Consider the following 25,337-nt stretch of genomic DNA (forward strand, 5'->3'; position numbering starts at 1 on the left):
TGATTTACAAAGGAACTCCATTTTCTATTTTGATCCTTGCCCCAAAGCCAACCCCCCTCCCTAGTCCTTCGAACCCTCAACCAAGATCCATGAAGATCCACTGGTCTTCAGTTCAATTTTTCAAACTACACTTGCTGCAAGTTTGGACCAGATTTGTCAAATTTGGTGAAACTCATTGAAAACTTTCTCCCAAAATTCCAAGTAAAATCAGGCAGCCTCTGGGTGCATTGAGTGGTCACCTCACCAAGTTACAGCCCCAGAAAAAAATTTCTCATTGCCAAATCATTCTATCGAACACCTGCAGTGCTGTGCCAATATCAAGTTCAGAGTTTCAGAAATTCAGTTCAGTGCCCTAGTGTCATTTTCTTCAGAGCATGTTGGCGATCTCGACAGTGCAGCATTGGCACCTTGCTCCTCGTCCCCTCCCCCTTGTTCCTGCTCCGCACGAGCGCCTGGCACCTTGCAGACATCAGCGACGAGCAGCAGAAGGTGCGCCGCCCCGTGACCGACGCCAGCGGCGGCTTTGCGGCTGCCAGCTGGAGGCACGGCGCTGACGGCGCCACCCAGCGCCGACCAAACCACTGGAGCTCGCCGCGTGGCCTTCCACTCCCCCGAACCCGCTGCCACTCTCGTCGTGGACCGCAGGGCGCGGAGCGCGCTCTCTGCCGCCGTCGAGCCCGTGCGGCCATCTCACCGTGGACCGACGCCATTACGCCAAGACCAACTCCGTTTAGCTGTGGAATGACACCAGTAACCTGCACTGATGCTGCCTGGCCACTCAAACCTCCTGCCAATCCACTGCATCGCCGTAATCGCTCGCCGGAGATTCTCCGTTCACGGCCACCCCGTCGATCCGCCTATAAATAGAGGCCCCGAGCTTCAACTCAAGCACCCACCATCCCTGCACTCCACCTAGAGCACGCCTAGCCACTGGAAGAGCCCCGAGGAGGTCTCCTTCCTCGACTCCGGCCGCCGCGACCCGCCACGGGATCCAGCTAGATTCACCCCCGTGCGTGCACCTCCGCCTCCCATCTCTTGCCAGTAGCTTCACTATGCACCTCTCCTTCTGACCCGCACTTCAGCTACCCACTGACGCGGAAGAACACGCTGAAGCTCTTGGTACCCGCACTTCAGCTATCCACCGGAGTTCTCCACCCTCACCCGAGCCGCCGTCCGCCGGAGAAAGTGTCGCCGTCGACGTGGTGCTCCCCATTGGTCGAGTCCACCACCCACCGACGCGGAAGAACACGCTGAAGCTCTTGGTGCCCTCCGATCCTCCTGACTCGCCGTGGTTCGACGCCGGCGTCCACCGCAGTCTTCGGGCGCCGGCGAGCTTTTCAAACCTGACATGTGGACCCCGCATGTCAGCCTCCGTTCTATTCTTTCGCGAACCGTTTTATGTTGGCGCCTTCGGGCAAAATACGTTTTCTCTCTTTAGCTAGCGCATTTCTTACCGAAGCGTTTTCTGGTTTCTCAGTTTAAACCCTGGAACTTTTCTGTTTCATTACAGATAAGTCCCTGGACAGAAACCTTTATAACTTTTTAATGAAAAGGGATTTTTGAGTGATTCTTTTTCTGACAGTCTTAAAATTTCGTCTATTTTTTTAGGAGATGTATTTGGAAATTTTTTGGAGAAGTTTCTATGCACACTTTGGTTTTCACGTTAGTGCCCGTTTTTGTTATTGCCATAGGTTCCGGAAGAGGTGACGGAGCCGCGAACTTCGCCGAGCTAGACTCCGACTTCTCCGAACCAGGCAAGCATGTTTGAACATTTGATATGATAAGTGTTTTGCATGTTTGCTTGAAAGTTTGTGCGTGGCATATGAGTGTCGGTAAATACCTCGTTACTTGTAAGGCAACTACCCGCTTGTTCCAAAGTTGCGATGATCTCTGATGAGAGATGGCCTAATCATATGGTGACATGAAGGGCAGCAAGGTGGTACTGTTGTAGCATACCAGCCTTGCGTCATCCGACTTTCTCCAACGTTAACGTGGACGGAGCCACGTTATCGTTCTTTCCCCCTTCCGTGCTACCACATGTTTCATTTGCCAGGATGCGGTTTAGTAAATTGGTAACCTCTTTCCGTGTACACACCAAACAGAGAGGCCAGGATAATGGTACCTTGGCCCAGGATTAAAGCCAGTCATCCGGTCAGGGGGCATGGGTGTTTCCGGTTGGGACCGAGAGGGGGGGCACCCCCTTAGAGCGCGCGTATAGAAATTTGATCCCATGCTACGCGAGGTTGTAGCCTCCCCGTCTCAAGGTTTTTCTTGAACGTTGCCGAGGGTGGTCCCTGGCTTCGGAAGGTTGAATTGGGTGTGTACTGGTTAGACGTGTTTCTTCCAAAACACCGTAAACGGAACTAGTCCCCGTGACTACTGAAATCCGTTGGCTGTGGTTAAGTACAAACTCTGCAGAGTCAATTCCTTCCAAGTCATCGTATCCATGATCAAGTAGTGTAATCAGTATATCCATATCTATCCACGTGGAAGACTTGTCCCCGGTGAACAAGCTCAAGTGGTAAATCCAGTTTGATTATAATTCCTGTGGATGGACTAACTTTATATTTGTCTCGTACTTGTGATAATTTATGTTCCCGAACTGTTGAATTATTAAGCTACAATATAAGCCCTTTATGCGACGTCCCGCAGACGTCCGACTGTGGCGTGTTCTTGTTTCTTACTTTAAATATAAGCCCTTTATGTGATGTCGCTCCGACGTCCGACTGTGGCACGCACTGCCTTTATTTTCTGTTATAAGCCCTCTATGTGGTGTCTCCCCGACGCCCGACTGTGGCATTACTATTCTGCAGTTTCCGCTCGAGGAGTCATTCAGACCCTCGTTTGGCACCAGTATTTTTATTCTTGCAGTTTCCGCTCGAGGAGTCATTCAGACCCTTGCTTGGCACCAGTATTACTAATCTGCAGTTTCCTCTCGAGGAGTCATTCAGACCCTCGTTTGGCACCCAGTATTTATTATCTCTATGTCTGAACGCACTGGTTAACTTGTTCATATGCTTCATGTCTTCATTTGTTATATCTTATGTCCGAACTGTCTTGCGAGTACTTTCATAGTACTCACATGGCTTGTTGATTTGGCCAGATGTTGACGAAGGTGATTTCTTGGATGAAGGGTTTGATAGCGCGTCCGACGCCTAGAGGAGTCCCGGTCAGTCCTGCACGATCCCAGATATTGGTCACTTGTATTATATACGCTTCCGCCACCCGCAATAAGTCTCCTCGAGCCTCACTCCGACGCTCGAAGAGCCATAGTCTTCAGGAGTCATATCACTCGCTTCGCGGTGATATTTCCACCACCGTTATTATCGTGAGTTAGTAGTATGCCACCCTATCCGCCGTGTTGTTTTATCGGCGTGCATGTAATAAATTGTTGGGCAGTCTCTGCTCAACCTTGTATTATAATCAGTACTCCTGGTATTTTTCTTCTGTGACCAGGATATTGTCTACCAGTGAGAAGGAATTCTTCCTTACTGGTTCGTAAAAGGGATTGGTCTCTCAATAATTATTTTATTGAAAAACCGGTCGTGACAGGGTGTCGGGTCGGGGTTGGGGTGCTGTCTCGGTGTCGGGGTCGGGGTGTCGGGTCAGGCTCGGGGTCGGGGTGTCGGGGTCGGGGTCGGGGTGTCGGGGTCGGGGTGTCGTGTCGTGGTGCCGGGTCGGGGTCGGGGTGCCGTGTCGGGTCGGGTTTTTTTCCTCTTTTTTCCTTTTCTTCTTCTTCCTATTCTTCCTTTTCTTCCTTTTTTTCCTTCTTCTTCTTCTTCTTCTTCTTCTTCTTCTTCTTCTTCTTCTTCTTCTTCTTCTTCCTCCTCGTTTCCTTTTTCCTCCTCTTCTTCTTCTCCTCCTCTCCTCTTTTTTCTTCTTCTTCTTCCTCTTCTTCTTTTTTCTTCTCCTCCTCCTCTTCTTCTTCCTTTCCTTTTTCCTCTTCTTCTTCTCCTCCTCTCCTCTTTTTCTCTTCTCCTTCTTCTTTCCTCAAACTAAACTAAACCTAAAACTAAACCTAAAACTAAACCTAAAACTAAACCTAAAACTAAACGTAAATCTAAAACTAGAACTAAAACTAAAACTAAATCTAAACTAAACATAAACCTAAAACAAATAAACAGAAAAAAAGGAAAAAACTAAATCCAAACCTAAAACTAAACTAAAACTAAACCTAAAACTAAAACTAAAACTAAATCTAAACTAAAACTAAAAAGGAAAAATAACATAAAAAAACAGAAAAAAGGAGGGGGGCTCACCTGGGGCAGGGCCGGTGGAAGCCGTCGCTGGTGGAGGCCGTCGCCGATGGAGGAGGGGGCGGGGCGGTGGAGGAGGTGGCCGGTGGAGGAGGTGGCCGGGGCGCGGGGGCGGCCTGGGGCGGGGGGGGGGGGGGGCGGGCTCGGTGCGGTGGGGCGCAGGGCGGCGGCGGGCCGGGGCGCGTGGGGGCCGGGGCGGCGGTGGGCCGGGGCGGGGGGGGGGGGGCGACGGCGCCGGGCGGTAGTGGCGACGGGGCGGGGGGCCGGTGGGGCGGCGGGGTGGTGCGGCGACCGGGCGGCGGCGGCGGCGGTGGGGTGGGAAGTGGTGGCGGGGCGCGTCGGCGAGGAGGGAACAGAGTAACGGGCGGGGGGGGGGGGGTACGGGCCGTTAGGTAGTGTCTTCTTTGTCGTCTGCTTCTCTTTGCCGTCCGCCCTTTTGTCTCTTTGCCGTCTGCTGGCAGACGGCAAAGAGGTGGGCCGTTAAGTTTTTTCCAAATGGGCGGGGGGTGGGGGCCACCTCTCTCTTTGCCGTCTGCCAGCGGACGGCAAAGATTCTTTATCGTCTGCTGGCAGACGGCAAAGTGCTCGCGGATGGCAAAGAGCTTCTTTGCCGTCTGCTTTTGGGTAGCTGATGGCAAAGAGCTTCTTTGCCGTCAGCTAGCAGACGGGAAAGAGCTGGCAGATGGCAAATTAGCGGATTCCAGTAGTGTATGATGGTCCCGACTGGATTCTCGTCGAATATAAAGGGAATAATAAATATGCCAGAGAAAAAGTTCCAGAACCTAAAGTCTCATGACTGCCACGTGATTATGACGCAACTGCTTCCGGTTGCATTGAGGGGGCTTCTACCGGAAAACGTCCGATTAGCCATTGTGAAGCTATGTGCATTTCTCAATGCAATCTCTCAGAAGGTGATCGATCCAGAAATCATACGAAGGCTAAGGAGTGATGTGGTGCAATGTCTTGTCGGTTTTGAGCTGGTGTTCCCACCATCCTTCTTCAATATCATGACGCACGTCCTAGTTCATCTAGTCGACGAGATTGTCATTCCGGGGCCCATATTTCTACACAATATGTTCCCCTTTGAGAGGTTCATGGGAGTCATAAAGAAATCTGTCCGTAACCGCGCTAGGCCAGAAGGAAGCATCTCCATGGGCCATCAAACAGAGGATGTCATTGGGTTTTGTGTTGACTTCATTCTTGGCCTTAAGAAGACAGGTCTCCCTAAACCGCAGTATGAGGGGAGACTGACTGGAAAAGGCACGCTTGGAGGGGACTCAATAATATGCAGGGACGAATATTCTTGGTCTCAAGCACACTACACAGTTCTATAGTACTCTACCTTGGTGACCCCGTATGTCGATGAACACAAGAACAGTCTGCGCTCCAAGCACCCGGAGCAGTGTGACGACTGGATTACATGTGAACACATCAGGACTTTCAGCAGTTGGTTGGAAACACGTCTCAGAGGTGACAACACTGTTTGTGATGAGCTGTACTCGTTGTCCAGGGACCATCTTCGACTGTATTGACTTACAAAGGATACGAGATAAATGGGAATACATTTTACACGATCGACCAAGATCAAAAGGGCACCAACCAAAACAGCGGTGTCCACTTTGATGCAGGAACCGAGAGGGGAAACGACACATATTATGGTTACATAGTGGACATATGGGAACTTCACTACGGACATGATTTTAAGGTCCCTTTGTTTAAGTGCAAATGGGTCAATCTGCCAGGAGGCGGGGTACAGCTAGACCCACAGTACGGAATGACAACAGTGGATCTGAACAATCTTGGGTACACTGACGAACCGTTCGTCCTAGCCAATGATGTGGCACAGGTTATCTATGTGATGGACATGTCTACCAGACCGAGAAAAAGAAAAGATAAGGAAGCGAATACATTATACGATGAGCCAAAGCGCCACATAGTTCTTTCAGGAAAAAGGGACATCGTGGGAGTGGAGGGCAAGACAGACATGTCTGATGATTATGAAAAGTTTCATGAAATTCCTCCCTTCCAAGTCAAGGCTGATCCAAGCATCCTGATAACCGATGAAGATTATCCATGGTTGAATTTCAGGGTCTTATAGCTCAAAATAATCAGTAAATGCATGAAAAATAACAAATGAAGTCAGAAAGGGTGTTAAAATGATGATGTGGCTTTGAATGGTGCATTTTTAACACTCAAAAAGTCTGGAGTTCAAATAAGTTCAAAAAAATGAAATCCCTTTCTAACTGATGAGTTTTCGTTCGAAACCCTGATACTTCGAAAGAGATTGTCTGTTTTGTACACGAAGTGCATCCAGTTTTTTCCGTAACCCTCTCAACTTTCTTGCACATGCTATGTGGATGAAATGATGATACCATGCCAACTTTCAACCTTTTCAGACTTCATTTGAAATGCTTTTCAATTTTAGGGTCTTATAGCTCAAAATAATTAGTAAATCCATGAAAAATGGTGCATGAAAAATAACAAATAAAATAAATAAGTAATTAGAAACAAAATAATATAAACTTTAATAAAATATATAAGTAGAAACAAAATATAATAAACTTTAATAACATAAATAAAATTTATGAAACTAAAATTATCAAAGTATTTTCCGTTCAAAACATTATAAGCAACCTGTAGTATTATTGAAACTAAAATTATATAAAATTGATGCAACTAAAATTATCGAAGTATGTTCTGTTCAAAATCATTGAAAGCAAAAAGAATTTTCATAAAGAACTTTTTTTGTTAGAAACTTTAATGGCAAAAAGAATTATCATAAAGTAAAATAAATAAGTAATTAGAAACAAACTAAAATAAATAAGTTTTTTGTTGTAAGTAGAAACAGAACAAAATAAATAAAGCAAAAAAGAAAACAAAAAAACAGGCAAAAAATAAAAATTATGCCACCTACTGGGCCACCACGGCCTGAATACGACTAGAAACCCATCCATGGGCCAGGATTCAGGCCCGCATAAGGCCCAGTAGGCCCACATGCATGTACAGATAGGTTAGTCCCGTAAGCCTGCTTTAGAGAGGAGCTCGACAGCTCAGGCGCACCGCACCTTATAAACAGGTGCGGCTCTCTCTCAGCTAGCGAGGTGGGACTAAACTTTTGACGCGGGGCAGCACAAGGCCTTTGGTCCCGGTTGGTGCCACCAACCGGGCCTAAAGGTGGGCATGCGTACCATTTCGTGGCACCAACCGGGACCAATGCCCCCCTTTAGTCCCGGTTGGTGCCACCAACCGGGACCAAAGGCCGCCGCTTCCTGCCCTTTGGGCTGCTGAAAAGAGGCCTTTGGTCCCGGTTGGTGGCACCAATCGGGACTAAAGGGGGGCATTGGTCCCGGTTGGTGCCACGAACCGGGACCAATGCTCTCAGTATATAAGAAAGCACTTAGCGTTTTTCAGATTCATCTCTGCATCAGTTCCCCCGCCCCGACGATGCCGCCAGGCTGCCCGAGCTCGCCCCATCGACGCCGTCGCCACCCTCTGCTGCCTCGTCGACGCGCAGCCGCCCCTTCCCCGAGCACAGCGCCGGCGGCCCGCCCCGACCACGCCGCGTGCCCCTGCCCCGACCACGTCGTCGTCGCCCCAGCTGCCCCGACCACGCCGCCGTCGCCTGTGCCTCGCCCTGCCCCGACCACGCCGCCGACGCCTCTGCCCCTGCCCCGACCACGCCGCCGTCGCCTTGGTCAGGGCCGGCACTGCCCCCTTCCTCCCTGTCTTTTCTTGCATTTTTATAAAAATGTATATATGTATGTATATATGTTCTCTGTGTATATATATGTTCATGTATATATGCAAAAGATGGATTTTTAGAAAAGTTAGGATTTTTTTTTGTTCATAGATTTTTTTGGTGATATTAATTATTGTAGAATATGAAAATGTTTGTATATTCATATGAACAATGCATTAGGCAAAACCTTCACTTTTTTTGAAATTTTCTATTTGAACATTTTTTTATGAATGAGAGGAAAAAGGAAAATAAGAAGAGGAAGAAAGGAGAAGAAGGGGAGAGGAAGAAGAGGAGAAATAAATAAGAAGAGGAAAAAAGAAGAAAAAGAAGAGGAGAAGAAGAAAGGAATAGAAGAGAAGAAGAAAGAATAGAAAAAATTCTATTTTTTCTTCTTCTCTCATCTATTCCTTTCTTCTTCTCCTCTTTTTTTTCTTCTTTTTTTTCTTCGATCTTCTCCTCTATTCCTTTCTTCTTCTCCTCTTTTTGTTTCTTCTTCGTTTTATTATGTTTTATCGGATATGTCGTCGTCGATATACCCCTCCCCCGATAACTTCAACACGAGGGGGGGTCGATATACCCCCTCCCCGATAATATTATTTTCCCATGTACGTATGTCGTCGTTGTCGATATAACCCCCTCCTGATAACTTCAACACGTGGGGGGGGGGGTCGATATACCCCCTCCCCGACAACATTATTTTCCCATGTATGTATGTCGTCGTTGTCGATATATATTACTCCCTCCCAGATAACTTTGACATGATGGACTGTCGATATTTATACCCCTCTCGACCGTGATAACTTATACCACGGGAGCACCCCCCGGCCCTCTCGCTCGACCAAAACTCTCGAGGACACCCAAACCCTAGAAAAAAACGATGTCGGTCTCCTACCCCCTCCCGCCGCGCCCCTACCCTTGAAGCGTTGCCGAGGCCACCCCAAACCCCGAATAAGCTAGGTCTACGTTTACACTAATATATCCACCTGCTGTCATGTTTGTGTAATAATTGCCATGTTGTAATATTTGCAGAAACAATGGAGCACGGACAACACGAGCAAGGAGAAGAGGTGTTGGGGGACATAATCTTAGCCGGAGGTGATATCTTGTCGTATCTTAACGACAATGATGGTCTGGAAGAACAGGGTGAAGAAGCAGGCTACGGTGATCAAAGGGTGGAGGAGGAAAGACATGATTATGATGGCTCCGGTGACCCAATGCTGGTGCAAGAAGGAGCCTGTGGTGACGGCTCCGGTGACCGAACAGAGTATAGCTAGGTAAATATATTAGTTAAGCCTGTGCTGACTAGCTAATTGATGCATTCATTGTTTTGGTATGTACACATATTAATTAACACTCGTATTTCTTCTTTTTTTCTAGCCCTCCGGATTGAGCACAACTTCGGTAAAGAGACGAGAACCAAAGAGAAAGTTGCGCTCGGATGAAAGGTTTGAGATCACAGCAATCGCGCGCGACGGCCAACAGATTGAACCCATCCGGACAAAGGATGCATTTGCTGCTCAGTGCGGGGTTCTAGTTAGGGACAAGATCCTGATCAGCATCCACCAATGGTATAAGCCTAAGAAGGAAGACCCTGAGGTGTCTTATGTCAATGATATGCAGAAAGATGATCTTTGGACTGAGCTGAAGTCAAATTTCACCCTACCGCCAGAGGAGGATCCAGAGAAGCCAGTTAAAGAGCAATTAATCAAGTCTCATGCTCTTAAAAAGATGGCAGACCTATTCAGGAGGTGGAAGAATGAGCTGAAAATGTTTGTCGACAAAGAAGAGACACCATAATTCATCGGCCGGTATGAGAAGATCAGAGATCACTGGCCCGCATTTGTGGCCCACAAGACATCGGAAAAGAGTAAGAAGATGTCAGTGACAAACAAGAAGAATGCTGCGAAGAAGAAGCTTCACCATCGCACGGGGTCAAGTGGCTACCTCAAAGCCCGGCCTAAGTGGGCCAAGGCTGAGAATGATCTGCTTGAAAAAGGGATCGAACCACAGACACTGAACTGGACAGACCATTGCCGGACTTGGTTCTTCGGGGCTGGCGGAACCTTGGACCCTGTATCAGGGAGGTGCATTTGGACAAACGAGCTTTTGAGAATACCAGTCAAGAAGATTCAGCAATATATTGATGCAGCGCAGGAAGGGACGTTCGTTCCAGACAGAGAGAACGACGAGCTCACAATGGCCCTCGGGAATCCTGAGCACCCTGGACGGACACGAGGCACGCCAGGCTCCGTCCCGTGGAAGGCTGGATTTCCGGAAGCAGGCGGTTACAAAAGCCAGGAGAGAAGGAAAAAAATGGAGCAGACCCAAATTCAGAAGCTGCACGAAAGGGTTCAAGCTCTAGAGGAACGAGACGGCAATTGACATGCCGAACTACCCCCAAAGCTACCCCGCCATCTCAGCGGAGAAGCAGCGTGGCTTCCACTGAGCTGCTTCAGCCGGAGCATGTCTTGACGGCTCCTGCTAGCTACCCCGTGGATGCTATCACGGAGTCTCAACATTGCCACCTTATGGCGCAATGGCAGAACTTCAAAGTCAAGGCGGCTGTTGGCACTGTTTTACCTCCTGAACCCGGCGCAACCTACCACTGCCGGCCGATTCCAGAAGGATATGCTAGAGTGATGGTGGATGAAATGACGGAGGGATTTGAGGACCTCCAGCTTGACCACCCTACCGGTGAAGGGGAGACTCGGCTGGGTTCTGCTCTGAATACTCCATGCCTATGGCGGAAGGAGCTCATCAACCTTCCGAACTATACGGCTCCGGCGAGTAAGGGCACTCCGCCTCCTCCTCTGCCTCCTCCTCCGGCGAGTGATCAGGGCACTCAGCCTCCTTCTCCGGCGCGTGGCAGCACTCCGCCTCCTCCTCCGGCGAGTGATCAGGGCACTCAGCCTGATTCTCCGGCGCGTCGCGGCACTCCGCCTCCTTCTCCGCCTACGTCGGCGCGCCAGAGCAGCCAGCCTCCTCCTTCTCCGCCTCGTCAGCAAGGGCGGAAGAGACCCGCTGCCGCTCCGGCGGCTCTGGCGCGTCGTAGTCCTCCTCCGCCTTGTAAGCAAGGAAAGAAGACAGCCGCAGCCGCTCCATCTGCTCTGCTGGCGTCTAGCTGTACAGCTGCCAGAGGCGGGAGGCAATACAGATTCGGTCCTTCTCTGAAGACTCCAGAGAAGTTACCATACGAGAGGACCGAGGAGGAAACCAGGAAGATCGTGCGAGCCGAAGTGACAAACTTCTTTGAAGGGGTGAAAGCAAAGAAACATCCACCTCCGGAGGAGAAGGTAGATCTGGTGAAAGCAAAGCGCACTCTGGCTGCCCTAACAAAACCACCAAAGTCTCCGCCGAGAGGCAACTATGAGCGCATTATTGCAAAGACATATGCCGAAGCAGAGCGGTCGGGAAGTACTGTCAGTGATCAAAGGTTAAATGAACGACGAGTTGGGAAAAAAATTGCCCAGCTAGGCGAACAAGCGAACCAATCGTGCCCCCCGCTCAAGGTGTCTAAAGACATCATCGCTAATGATCCGAGGATGGTGGCCGGTTATAGCAATCTTGGAGATTACCAGCCCGACGATGTACATTATGAAATCATGGAGGTGGACGAACACAAATACCATTACCGGAATCCTCTCGTCAAAGATGAAAAATCTCTAACAACGTTGATGCGAAGATTACATGATTGGTACATGAAAACCTGCAGAGAGTCTGATGGGATGAATACTTTGACGCTGAGAGTTAAACCGGAGCATGACCTCGTTGGAATTGAACTGCTGAATGTTCCATTTGGGGAGTTCTTCCAGTTTTTCAATCAAAAGGCCCTCGATAAATCAACGATCACTTGCTACTGTTTGTAAGTAGTACTACTTCTGTCATTAAGTCTCTCTATATAGGTCAGCTCTTTCATTGCATGTATTTATAATTATCCTCACTATATTATGCAGATTGAAGATCGCCGAATTGAAGAAAAGACAAATCGGTGATATTGGGTTCATTAACACAAATCTCATAGATGCATATACGGTTGAAAAACATGCAAAGAAGCCGAGGCCAACTTGCTACGATCGTTTGTATTAAATCAAAACAAAGATATAATACTCTTTCCTTACAACTTCAAGTGAGTGTTACTGTCTTCTGCATATTCGGTTACCCTTATTAGTCCAGGTTATGGTAATGTAATTGATGACTTATGCATGCATGCGCAGCTTCCACTATATTCTCCTAGAGATTAAGCTTGAGCAAGGAGTAGTAACCGTCTTAGACTCGAAACGAAAAGATCCCCAGGACTATGCGGACATGACTCAAATGCTCGAGAAGTAAGTTAAATCGATCATTATCCACAATATCAGCAACTTTGTTCATTTCCTGATATCAAGTAATTGTTTTCTTTGTCTGGCAGGGTTTGGAGAAAATTCACCACAAAAGCTCCGGGACTTCCGAAGAAGCTGCAATTTAGACACCCGAAAGTAAGTACTATAGTAGCATGTTCCGCACATCTCCTAGTGATTCAAGCGCTAGTTTCATCAATACCATTTAGCATGCTTGCTTATCAGTTAGATTGACCTCTTTTTCTTGTAAAGTGGTTGTGGCAGAAACAAGGGAATGATTTCTGTGGACACTACGTTTGCGAGTCTATCCACCACACGACCTGTGAGCGGGGCTACTCTGACGAACAATATGAAGTGTGTAAGCAATAATATTCACAATTTTATTTTATTACCATCATTTGTGTCGAGTTTCATTTATTCATATATATATATATATATATATGTATTGACCCCCTTCTTCAGATTAGATCTTTCGGATGCGTGATGAACTCCTAGCACCAGATCGTATGCTGGCAATTCAAGAGGAATTGGCGGCATTCTTCCTTTGACCACGTGATCGCTGAAAATGGAGAATACTATGTGGACCCTGTGTTGTTACAATTTAATTAGGAGATTATATTGTAAGAGATAATTATTGTATATATGTAGCCGGTAGTGTCAGATAGATATACGAGAACTTGTTGTTCAACCAATCTCTCGGAGAAGGAGAGGTGGTCGATATCACTTCTCTCTGTATGGATATGTTCATGACGATCTTCTGTTTCCTTCATTTGCTTACTAGCTAGCGTGTCTAGTCCTCTCCATACGTATATAGTACGTAGCATCGACCAAGCACGGAGATAAGAGAGGACACTTCTCTCTATTAATTAGCTAGCTAACACAATATATGAAACACCTAAATTAACCCCCCAAAACCCCCCAAGCCCCCCCTTTCAAAAAAAACAAAAACCCCAGCCCCTGAAATGCTGACGCGTGGATGCTTATTGGTCCCGGTTGGTGTCACCAACCGGGACAAAAGGCCCTGCCTATTGGTCCCGGTTGGTGTCACCAACCGGGACCAAAGGCCCCCCTGCCTGGGCTGGCAGCAGCGGCCACGTGGAGGACCTTCTGTCCCGGTTCGTGTAAGAACCGGGACTAAATGGTTAGGGCTTTAGTAACGACCCTTTAGTCCTGGTTCGAAAACCGGGACAAAAGGCCCTTACCAACCGGGGTAAAAGCCCCTTTTTCTACTAGTGCGTGTCTGTCACCCTTGACGAAAGCACTTCTTTGACGCGCGATTTATCGTCATGGAAGTGGGCACTTCTGTGATGATAATTTTGGTAATGTCATGGAACACTTCTACGACAGCACAGGTATGACTATCTTGATTCTGTCATAAATCGTCATGGATGTGGTCGTCCACCGCCCTGGTGCTCTCAGCGCGGCGTGGTCAACGTGGTCAAGGAACGACTTCCATCGGATGTGGAGTGTACGTGGAGAGGCTGACAGCTGGGTCTACGGCGGTAGGAAGGAAGTGCCTCCTTATTACGCGGAAAATAATGATTCCTCCACCTGACAGCAGGGACCCACCGGACAGGCCACCGTATTTCGTGAAAACAATGTTTCCCCCCTGACTGCTGGGACCCACCAGCTACATCTTCGCACACAAGGAAGTGCGTCTGGGCAAAAAAATAATTCTCCCCCTGACTGCTGTGACCCACCAGCTTCATCTTCGCACGCAAGGAAGTGCCTGACAGTCGGGACTCACCTGGTCGAAGCGTACGTAGCGTTGTCATTCTGGTCGCGAACGTGTGCGTACATACTGGTCGATGTAGAGGCGCGCACGTGTCGTAGTAGATGCGCGCATGTGTCGTAGTAGAGGCGCGCACGTAGCATGTACACGTACGTACAGCGGCCAGGGTGCAATAGAGTAAATACGACCACGTACGTATATACGGGCGGGGTCTCGGACGCCTACTTGCGCATATGTATGGCCAGGGCTCGTGTACATGGCTAGGTCGGAACGGAGAAACAACGTCGTCGGCATGTTCATGGGGAGCCAACCGGCTGGGTCGGAACGGAATGCGTCCTCGTGTTCATCGGGAGGGCTTGGACGGAACAGCCGATGGAAACGAGGCCTGGCGTACCGCAGAACGGAGGAAACGGTTGTGTTCGACCGACCACGTTCGAAACGGGATCCTGCTCATCGGGAGAGGTCTGGCGTACCGCAAAACGGACGAAACGGACTTGTGTTGGACCTCCTACGGTCGAAACGGGGTCTTGTTGATCGTGAGGGGTGTGGCGTACCACTAAACGGAGGAAACGGACTTGTGTTGGAGCTACGGTCGAAACGGGGGTCCTGTTCATCGGGAGGTGTGTGGCGTACCGCAAAACGGGACTCCACGCGATACTGTTCATCTCCACTGTCAAGCTCCTCTAGCCTCCACGGGCTATTATTCATCCACTGTCGACCTCCTCCAGCCTCCACCAAGGACTGTTCATCCACGGGCTCCTGTTCATGCAGCCTCCACCGCGCGCTACTCCACCGGCTACTGTTCAACCAGCCCTCTCCAAGGGCTCCTGTTCAACCACCCCTCCACGGGGTACTGTTCATCCACCCCTACACCATCTACTATTCATCCAGCCCTCCACGGGGTCATCCTGTTCATCCAGCCCTCCACGGAGTCCTGTTCATCCAGCCCCAACCGTCTCGATCGATCGGGGTCTTGTTCATCCAGAGGCAACACCACAGGGACCTGTTCATCCACCCATATCGGGAACTGTTCATCCAACCCCCCTGCAACGCTCACTGTTCATCCAGAGGCAGCATCGATCGGCTTCAGTCAGTAGCAGTAGCGAAGGAATCGGTCGATCAGGTTCAGTTAACAGCCATCGATCGATCGCTCGGGTTCAGTAACGCGTAGCCTGCAGTGCAATGGCTCGGGTTCAGTAGGCGAACACCTCGCTCAGGTTCAGTTAGATCCCAACGCCTCGCACCGACGCGCGTGCGTGTACGAGAGAAACGCGCAATCCTCCATGCATCGCTCGGCCCCGACCACCCACCGTAACCCGGAACACCCCGATATTTTCCTCGCCTTTGCTTCTACCACGGTTTTTTTCGTCATGGACGGCCCAAAGAATGTCATGCAGCTGCATCTCCGGCCCGCCCAGGACGAAAAGCCCATTTTCTGTCATGAGTTTTTGTCATAGAAGTAGGAGCCCACCACATCTATGATGATACCGGGTTTTGTCACAATTATCGTCATAGAAGTGTCATAAGTATGACAGGAAAAAAATTCGTTCGGCCCAAAATGTCACGGATGTGTCTTTTTTTGTAGTGATACTTTTTGCAACATTTTATAATATTTTTGGAAATAACATATTGATCCAGTGCCCAGTGCCAGTTCATATTGGTTGCATGTTTTTTGTTTTGCAGAATATCCATATCAAACTAAGTCCAAATGCAATAAAATTTTAGGGAGAATTATTTTGGAATATATGTGATTTTTGGGAGGTGGAATCAATGCAAGCGGAGGCCCACAGCCTCTACAAGGCACCAGGGCGTGGGGATCCCCCAGGCGTGCAGTGGAGGGTGATGAGCACCTTGAAGGTCGGCTGCTGCCCTTCTTTCGCCACAAGAAAGATAATATCTGGAAAAATCATGTGAAAATCTCAGCGCAATCGGAGTTACGGATCTCTGGGAATTTATGAAACAACTTTTGTCTAGAAAACAAGAACGCGAAATAGAGGAGAATAGAGAGAGAGGGGGAGAGAGAGAGATCCAATCTTGGAGGGGATCCTATCCCTCCGCTGCCATGGAGGCCATGGACCAGAGGGTGAACTCTCCTCCCATCTAGCGGGGAGGCCATGGAAGAAGAAGTAGGAGGGGGCTCTCTCCCCTGTCTCCCAGTGGTGCCGGAACACCGCCGGGGCAATCATCATATGACGGCGATCTACTCCAACTACTCTGTCATCTTCACCAATAACTCCATCACCATCCCCCGTCTATATTCAGCGGCCCACTCTCCTGCAACCCGCTGTACCCTCTACTTGAACATGGTGCTTTATGCATCATATTATTATCCAATGATGTGTTGTTCTCCTACGATGTTTGAGTAGATTTTTGTTGTCCTTTCGGGTGATTGGTGAATTGCTATGATTGGTTTAATTTGCTTGTGGTTATGTTGCTGTCCTTTGGTGCCCCTTGTCGGTGTCAAAACTGGCAAACCTCGGGGTAGGGGTCCCGAGTTGTGGATCTTGGATCGATGGGCAACGGGAAGAAGTGACTCATACTTTACCCAGGATCGGGACCACTTGATGGAGGTAAAACCCTACGTCCTGCTCTTGTTTATATTGATGATGATGTATCGAGTACAGAGTTGATGAACCTCAAGACCGTAGGTTGTGTATGATTCTAATGATCTAGCCTATATCTATCGACTAGCCTGGCCTCGTCTTATATCATGTACCGGAGGCCTTGGCTAAAAAGAGTCCTAGTCGACTACGTCGATGGAGAGGAGTCCTTGTCTTGATCACCATGTCTTGTGGAATCTTCATCGCATATGTCATCGGCTATCCGAAGAAGCCAATTAGTGAACCGACATGCGAGTCCTTGGCCCGACCTACCTGGTCAGTAGACGACGTTGTGAGTTGCCCCTAGTCCAGGACACCATCAGTAGCCCCCTGAACTGGTCTTCAAGTTGGGGACGCTCCTCGGTTCTTTCAAACTATTCTTCGTCTTTGGTCGTCGGTCATGAAAACTGGTTCAACAAATCTTTCCATCTTCAATCTTGAGGATCGCCGAGGTGAATCCAAAGAGTTTACACGCCAGGCATCCGTGGAGCCGCTTTAAGTTCTCGGCTTTAAACAATGTCTTGTTATTTTTTATGCCGCACCTCGGGTTTGAAATTTTTCTCGTACGGTGGATTCCTCCTGCGTCTGAGCTCCAACGCCGGACTGTATCCAAGGTGTCTTTCGCAGGCGAGTTCCAAGGTTGGTCTACTTCTGAGGTAGCCTTTTGTAGCTGACCTCTAACGCTAGTCAACATCCGAGCTGTCATAGATTACCTCGGTCTCTGAAAAAGTTGAAGGAGTTCATCCGATCTTAATGCCGGAGAAGTTTTCTATAGAGCCAGCCACTTGTAGTTCACCTTTATGCTGGACTGCTTCCGAGGTGGTGCACCACCTGGGCCTTGGGCTGATTTTTTGCGGAATTTATTTCCGATCAGTGCAATTTATTCTCTGCCGAGATGTACAGCAAGTAGCCCTTGAGACTCAGGTTGGGTCCAGCTGACCAACCTGAGGATTGCAATCTCCTCGGGAACTGTTTCATCTGTTGAATGTATTTTGACAACACCGAGGTGCACCTTGATAGGTCTCCAACGTATCTAAATTTTTTGATTGTTCCATGCTATTATATTACCCTTTTTGGATGTTTATGGGCTTTACTTTACACTTTTATATCATTTTTGGGACTAACCTACTAACCGGAGGCCCAGCCCGAATTGCTGTTTTTTTGCCTATTTCAGTGTTTCGAAGGAAAGGAATATCAAACGGAGTCCAAACGGAATGAAATCTTTGGGAGCGATCTTTTTGGAACAAACGTGATCCAGGGGACTTGGAGTGGACGCCAAGCAACAGAGGAGGCGGCCACGAGGGTGCTTGGCGCGCCCCCTAGGGGTGGGCGCGCCCCCCACCCTCGTGGGCCCCTCGAGCATCCACCGACCTACTTCTTCCTCCGATATATACCCATGTACCCCAAAAACATCTAGGAGCACCACGAACACCTAATTCCACCGCCGCGACCTTCTGTATCCGCGAGATCCCATCTTGGAGCCTTCGCCGGCGCTCCGATGAGTTGTGAGTAGTTTACCACAACCCTTCAGCTCCATAGTTATTAGCGAGATGGCTTCTTCTCTCTCTTTGAATCTCAATACAAAGTTCTCCTCGATCTTCTTGGAGATCTATTCGATGTAACTCTTTTTGCGGTGTGTTTGTCGACATCCGGTGAATTGTGGGTTTATGATCAAGTTTATCTGTGAGAAATATTTGAATCTCCTCTGAATTCTTTTATGTGTGATTAAGTTATCTTTGCAAGTCTCTTCGAATTATCAGTTTGGTTTGGCCTACTAGATTAATCTTTCTTGCAATGGGAGAAGTGCTTAGCTTTGGGTTCAATCTTGCGGCGTCCTTTCCCAGTGATAGCAGGGGCAGTAAGGCACGTATTGTATTGTTGCCATCGAGGATAAAAAGATGGGGTTTATATCATATTGCATGAGTTTATCCCTCTACATCATGTCATCTTTCTTAATGCGTTACTTTGTTCTTTATGAACTAAATACTCCAGATGCAGGCAGGAGTTGGTCGATGTGTGGAGTAATAGTAGTAGATGCAGGCAGGAGTCGGTCTACTTGTCACGGACGTGATGCATATATACATGATCATGCCTAGATAATCACATAACTATGTGCTTTTCTATCAATTGCTCGACAGTAATTTGTTCACCCACCGTAATAGTTATGCTATCTTTTGAGAAGCCACTAGTGAAACCTATGGCCCCCGGATCTATCTTTTATTATATAAGTTTACCATCTACTTTTATTTGCATCTTTTATTTTCCAATCTATATCATAAAAATACCAAAAATATTTACCTTATCATATTATCTCTATGAGATCTCACTTTCGCAAGTGGCCATGAAGGGATTGACAACCCCTTTATTGCGTTGGTTGCGAGGTTCTTGTTTGTTTGTGTAGGTGCGTGGGACTTTTGAGGAGCCTCCTACTGAATTGATACCTTGGTTCTCAAAAACTGAGGGAAATACTTACGCTACTTTGCTGCATCACCCTTTCCTCTTCAAGGAAAACCAACGCAAGCTCAAGACATAGCAAGAAGGATTTCTGCGCCGTTGCCGGGGAGGTCTTCGCTCAGGTAAAGACATACCAAGTACCCATCACAAACTCATCTCCCTCGCATTACATTATTTGCCATTTGTCTCTCGTTTTCCTCTCCCCCACTTCACCCTTGCCGTTTTATTCGCCCTCCTTCCGTTTGATCTTCTGTTACCATGTACGTTCTTTTTGCTTGCATCTTCGCTTGCTAAAAGTTTATGGATCCTCATCCACTTGCTAATCTCTTCAAGAGATCCAATTATGATGAACCTATTGCTAGTGAGTTGAGTGCACTAGATTATCTTTATGAGGTTTTGCTTGAAATTCGTGAATCTGAAAATTATGATGAAGTACTTTAAGAAGCTAATAATATGCAAAACCCTAAGCTTGGGGATGCTAATTTCGCTATGTCTACTACTTGTTGCAATGATCATGATTGGGGTTATTCTTCTTATGATCTTGAAAATTTATTTAAGCCCCATGATGAATATGACACTGATAATAGTGTTTGCAATATTATTGAAAGTGGGTTTGGAAGAGTGTCAACTTTATATCCCACATATTTGGAGAATGTTCAATCTTATGAATTTTTTGATAAAAGTGGGTTTGGAGAGGTCATGACTTTAGTTAATGTTAATCCCACTATTTTGGAAGAGTGTCAACTTTGCATGCATGTGGATCGTGTTGAAAATATTTTATGTGATAGATATTTTGTTGAATTTGCTTATGATCCCACATGTAATTATTATGAGAGAGGAAAATATGATTGTAGAAATTTTTATGTTACTAAATTACCTCTCGTTATGATGAGATTGCTATTGTTTCTTTCCGCTTCCTTGCATATGCTAGTTTTTGCTTGCTATGATAACTAGTTTTCCTATAAGATGCCTATGCATAGGAAGTATGTTAGACTTAGATGTGCTTGTCACGTGTTTCATGATGCTCTCTTTGTGCTTCAATTCTTGACTTTCATGTGAGCATCATCGAAATCTCAATGCCTAGCTAGGGGCGTTAAACGATAGCGCTAGTTGGGAGGCAACCCAATTTCATTTTTGTTTCTTGCTTTTTACTTCTGTTTAGTAATAAATATTTCATCTAGCTTCTGTTTAGATGTGTTTTCATGTTTTAATTAGTGTTTGTGCCAAGTAGAACCTTTAGGATAACCTACGGTGATAGTTAATTTGATTCTGCTAAAAAACAGAAACTTTTGCGCGCACGAAAATAATATTAGTAATTCACAGAAACGTGATTTTGCGATGATTCTTTTTGCTGTAGATCAATGGACAAATTTCCCAGGATTTCCTATTTTGGTAGGATTTTTAGAGTTCTAGAAGTATTCGAAAGTTACAGATTGCTGCAGACTGTTCTATTTTTGACAGATTCTGTTTTTCGTGTGTTGTTTGCTTACTTTGATGCATCTATGGCTAGTATCAAGGGGTATGAACCATAGACAAGTTGGAATACAGTAGGTTTAACACCAATATAAATAAATAATGAGTTCATTACAGTACCTTATGTGGTGGTTTTTCTTTCTTGCACTAACGGAGCTTATGAGATTTCCTGTTGAGTTTTGTGTTGTGAAGTTTTCAAGTTTTGTGTTGTGAAGTTTTCAAGTTTTGGGTAAAGATTCGATGGATTATGGAATAAGGAGTGGCAAGAGCCTAAGCTTGGGGATGCCCATGGCACCCCAAGATATTCAAGGATAACCAAAAGCCTAAGCTTGGGGATGCCCCGGAAGGCATCCCCTCTTTTGTCTTTGTCTATCGGTAACTTTACATGGAGCTATATTTTTATTCGCCACATGATATGTGTTTTGCTTGGAGCGTCATGTATGATATTAGTATTTGCATTTTAGATTTACACAATCATATTTTCTGTACACACCTTTTGGGAGAAGCCCACTTGATTTAGAATTTAGTAGAATACTCTATGTGCTTCACTTATATCTTTTGAGCTAGATAATTTTTTCTCTAGTGCTTCACTTATACCTTTTAGAGCACGGCGGTGGCTTAATTTTGTAGAAATTGTTGGTCTCTCATACTTCACTTATATTATTTTGAGAGTCTTTTAGAACAGCATGGTATTTGCTATGGTTATAAAATTGGTCCTAGAATGATGGGCATCCAAGTTGGGTATAATAAAAACTATCATAGAAAGTGAATTGGATGCTATGATCAATTTGATACTTGATAATTGTTTTGAGATATAGAGGTGGTGATATTAGAGTCATGCTAGTTGGGTGATTATGAATTTAAAGAATACTTGTGTTGAAGTTTGTGATTCCCGTAGCATGCACATATGGTGAACCGCTTTGTGATGAAGTTGGAGCACAATTTTATTTATTGATTGTCTTCCTTAGGAGTGGCGGTCGGGGACGAGCGATGGTATTTTCCTACCAATCTATCCCCCTAGGAGCATGCGCATAGTACTTTGTTTTGAATGGCTTGCATATTTTTGCAATAAGTATATGAGTTCTTTATGACTAATGTTGAGTCCATGGATTATACGCACTCTCACCCTTCAACCATTGCTAGCCTCTCTTGTGCCGCGCAACTTTCGCCGGTACCATACACCCACCATATACCTTCCTCAAAACAGCCACCATACCTACCTGTTATGGCATTTCCACAGCCATTCCGAGATATATTGTCGTGCAACTTTCCACCGTTCCGTTTATATGACACACATCATTATTGTCATATTGCTCTTTGCATGATCATGTAGTTGACATCGTATTTGTGGTAAGGCCACCTTCATAATTTTCATACATGTCACTCTTGATTCATTGCATATCCCGGTACGCCACCGGAGGCATTCATATAGAGTCATATCTTGTTCTAAGTATCGAGTTGTAATCTTGAGTTGTAAGTAAGTAAAAGTGTGATGATCTTCATTATTAGAGCGTTGTCCCAGTGAGGAAAGGCTGATGGAGACTATGATTCCCCCACAAGTCGAGATGAGACTTCGGACATAAAAAAAAAGAGAAAGGCCAAATAAAAAAAGATAAAGGCCAAATAAAAAAAGATATGAGAGAAAAAGAGAGAAGGGACAATGTTACTATCCTTTTTACCACACTTGTGCTTCAAAGTAGCACCATGATCTTCATGATAGAGAGTCTCCTGTGTTGTCACTTTCATATACTAGTGGGAATTTTTCATTATAGAACTTGGCTTGTATATTCCAATGATGGGCTTCCTCAAATGCCCTAGGTCTTCGTGAGCAAGCAAGTTGGATGCACACCCACTTAGTTTCTTTTGTTGAGCTTTCATACATTTATAGCTCTAGTGCATCCGTTGCATGGAAATCCCAACTCACTCACATTGATATCTATTAATGAGCATCTCCATAGCCCGTTGATACGCCTAGTTGATGTGAGACTATCTTCTTTTGTCTTCTCCACAACCACCATTCTATTCCACATATAGTGCTATGTCCATGGCTCACGCTCATGTATTGCGTGAAAGTTGAAAAAGTTTGAGATTACTAAAGTATGAAACAATTGCTTGTCTTGTCATCGGGGTTGTGCATGATTAAATAGTTTGTGTGATGAAGATAGAGCAACAGCCAGACTATATGATTTTGTAGGGATAACTTTCTTTAGCCATTTTATTTTGAGAAGACATGATTGCTTAGTTAGTATGCTTGAAGTATTACTATTTCTTATGTCAATATGAACTTTTATTTTGAATCATTTGGATCTGAACATTCATGCCACAATAAAGAAAATTACATTGAGAATTATGCTAGGTAGCATTCCACATCAAAACTTCTGTTTTTATCATTTACCTACTCGAGGACGAGCAGGAATTAAGCTTGGGGATGCTTGATACGTCTCCAACGTATCTAATTTTTTTGATTGTTCCATGCTATTATATTACCCGTTTTGGATGTTTATGGGCTTTAACTTACACTTTTATATCATTTTTGGGACTAACCTACTAACCGGAGGCCCAGCCTGAATTGCAGTTTTTTTTGCCTATTTCAGTGTTTCGAACGACAGGAATATCAAACGGAGTCCAAACGGAATGAAACCTTTGGGAGCGATCTTTTTGGAACAAACGTGATCCAGGGGACTTGGAGTGGACGTCAAGCAACAGAGGAGGCGGCCACGAGGGTGCTCGGCGCACCCCCTAGGGGTGGGCGCGCCCCACCGACCTACTTCTTCCTCCTATATATACCCATGTACCCCGAAAACATCCAGGAGCACCACGAAAACCTAATTCCACCGCCGCAGCATTCTGTATCCGCGAGATCCCATCTTGAAGCCTTCGCCGGTGCTCCGCCGGAGAGGGAATCGACCATGGAGGGCCTCTACATCATCTCCAAGGCCCTTCTGATGAGTTGTGAGTATACCACAGACCTTCGGGTCCATAGTTATTAGCCAGATGGCTTCTTCTCTCTCCTTGAATTTCAATACAAAGTTCTCCTTGATTTCTTGGAGATCTATTCGATGTAACTCTTTTTGCGGTGTGTTTGTCGAGATCCGACGAATTGTGGGTTTATGATCAAGTTTATCTATGAGAAATATTTGAATCTCCTCTGAATTCTTTTATGTGTGATTAAGTTATATTTGCAAGTCTCTTGGAATTATCAGTTTGGTTTGGCCTACTAGATTGATCTTTCTTGCAACGGGAGAAGTGCTTAGCTTTGGGTTCAATCTTGCGGTGTCCTTTCCCAGTGATAGTAGGGGCAGCAAGGGACGTATTTTATTGTTGCCATCGAGGATAAAAAGATGGGGTTTATATCTTATTGCATGAGTTTATCCCTCTACATCATGTCATCTTTCTTAATGCGTTACTCTGTTCTTTATGAACCTAATACTCTAGATGCAGGCAGGAGTCGGTCGATGTGTGGAGTAATGGTAGTAGATGCAGGGAGGAGTCGGTCTACTTGTCACGGACGTGATGCCTATATACATGATCATGCATAGATAATCTAATAACTATGCGCTTTTCTATCAATTGCTCGACAGTAATTTGTTCACCGACCGTAATACTTATGCTATCTTGAGAGAAGCCACTAGTGAAACCTATGGCCCCCAGGTCTATATTTTATTTTATAAGTTTACCATCTACTTTTATTTGCATCTTTTATTTTCCAATCTATATCATAAAAATACCAAAAATATTTTATCTTATCATATTATCTCTATCAGATCTCACTTTCGCAAGTGGCCGTGAAGGGATTGACAACCCCTTTATTGCGTTGGTTGCGAGGTTCTTGTTTGTTTGTGTAGGTGCGTGGGGATTTTTAGGAGCCTCCTACTGGATTGATACCTTGGTTCTCGAAAACCGAGGGAAATACTTACGGTACTTTGCTGCATCACCCTTTCCTCTTCAAGCAAACCAACGCAAGCTCAAGACGTAGCACACCTCAAAAGGAGAGATGCCGAACTACGGGTCAGAAAATATTTCCCGAGAAAACCATCATGCCGAACACCTCGATCAAGAGGATGTCACACCTCCTGAAACAAAAACATAAAAAAGGTTAAACATGTTATAAGCTCGAAAAACCAAAAGACTTATGCGAAAACTTTACTTTCGAAGTAAATCACGTTTTTCGGTGCCAATCCAAAAATTAGTGTTGAAATTAGTTTGTGCTTTTGTCGTGCTTTAACATGACACATCCGATCTCAAGACTTCAAGCGGGTCAGCCTTTGGCTTCATCCTCCCATCCTGAAGGCGGAGAGCTTCTCTTTTAGGCCAGTTGAGCGAACCAAACTCGAGTGGCTTTATAGAGAAATTAGGCTATGATATGTCTCCAACGTATCTATAATTTTTTATTGTTCCATGCTATTATACTATCTGTTTTGGATGTTTTATATGCATTAATATGCTATTTGATATTATTTTTGGGACTAACCTATTAACCTAGAGCCTACTGCCCGTTTCTGTTTTTTCCTTGTTTTTGAGCTTCGCAGAAAAGGAATACTAAACGGAGTCCAAACGGAGTAAAACTTCACGATGATTTTTCCTGGACCAAAACACGCCCAGGGGACTTGGAGTGCAAGTCAGAAGAGCCACGAGGCGGCGGCAAGGGTGGAGGGCGCACCCTGGGGGGGGTGCGCCCCCCTATCTTGTGGGCCCCTCGGTGACTCCTGGACCCAGATCTTCCTCCTATATATTCACATATATTCC

This window comes from Aegilops tauschii, chromosome 7, assembly GCF_002575655.3.
Source record: "Aegilops tauschii subsp. strangulata cultivar AL8/78 chromosome 7, Aet v6.0, whole genome shotgun sequence".
Lineage (NCBI taxonomy): Eukaryota > Viridiplantae > Streptophyta > Magnoliopsida > Poales > Poaceae > Aegilops > Aegilops tauschii.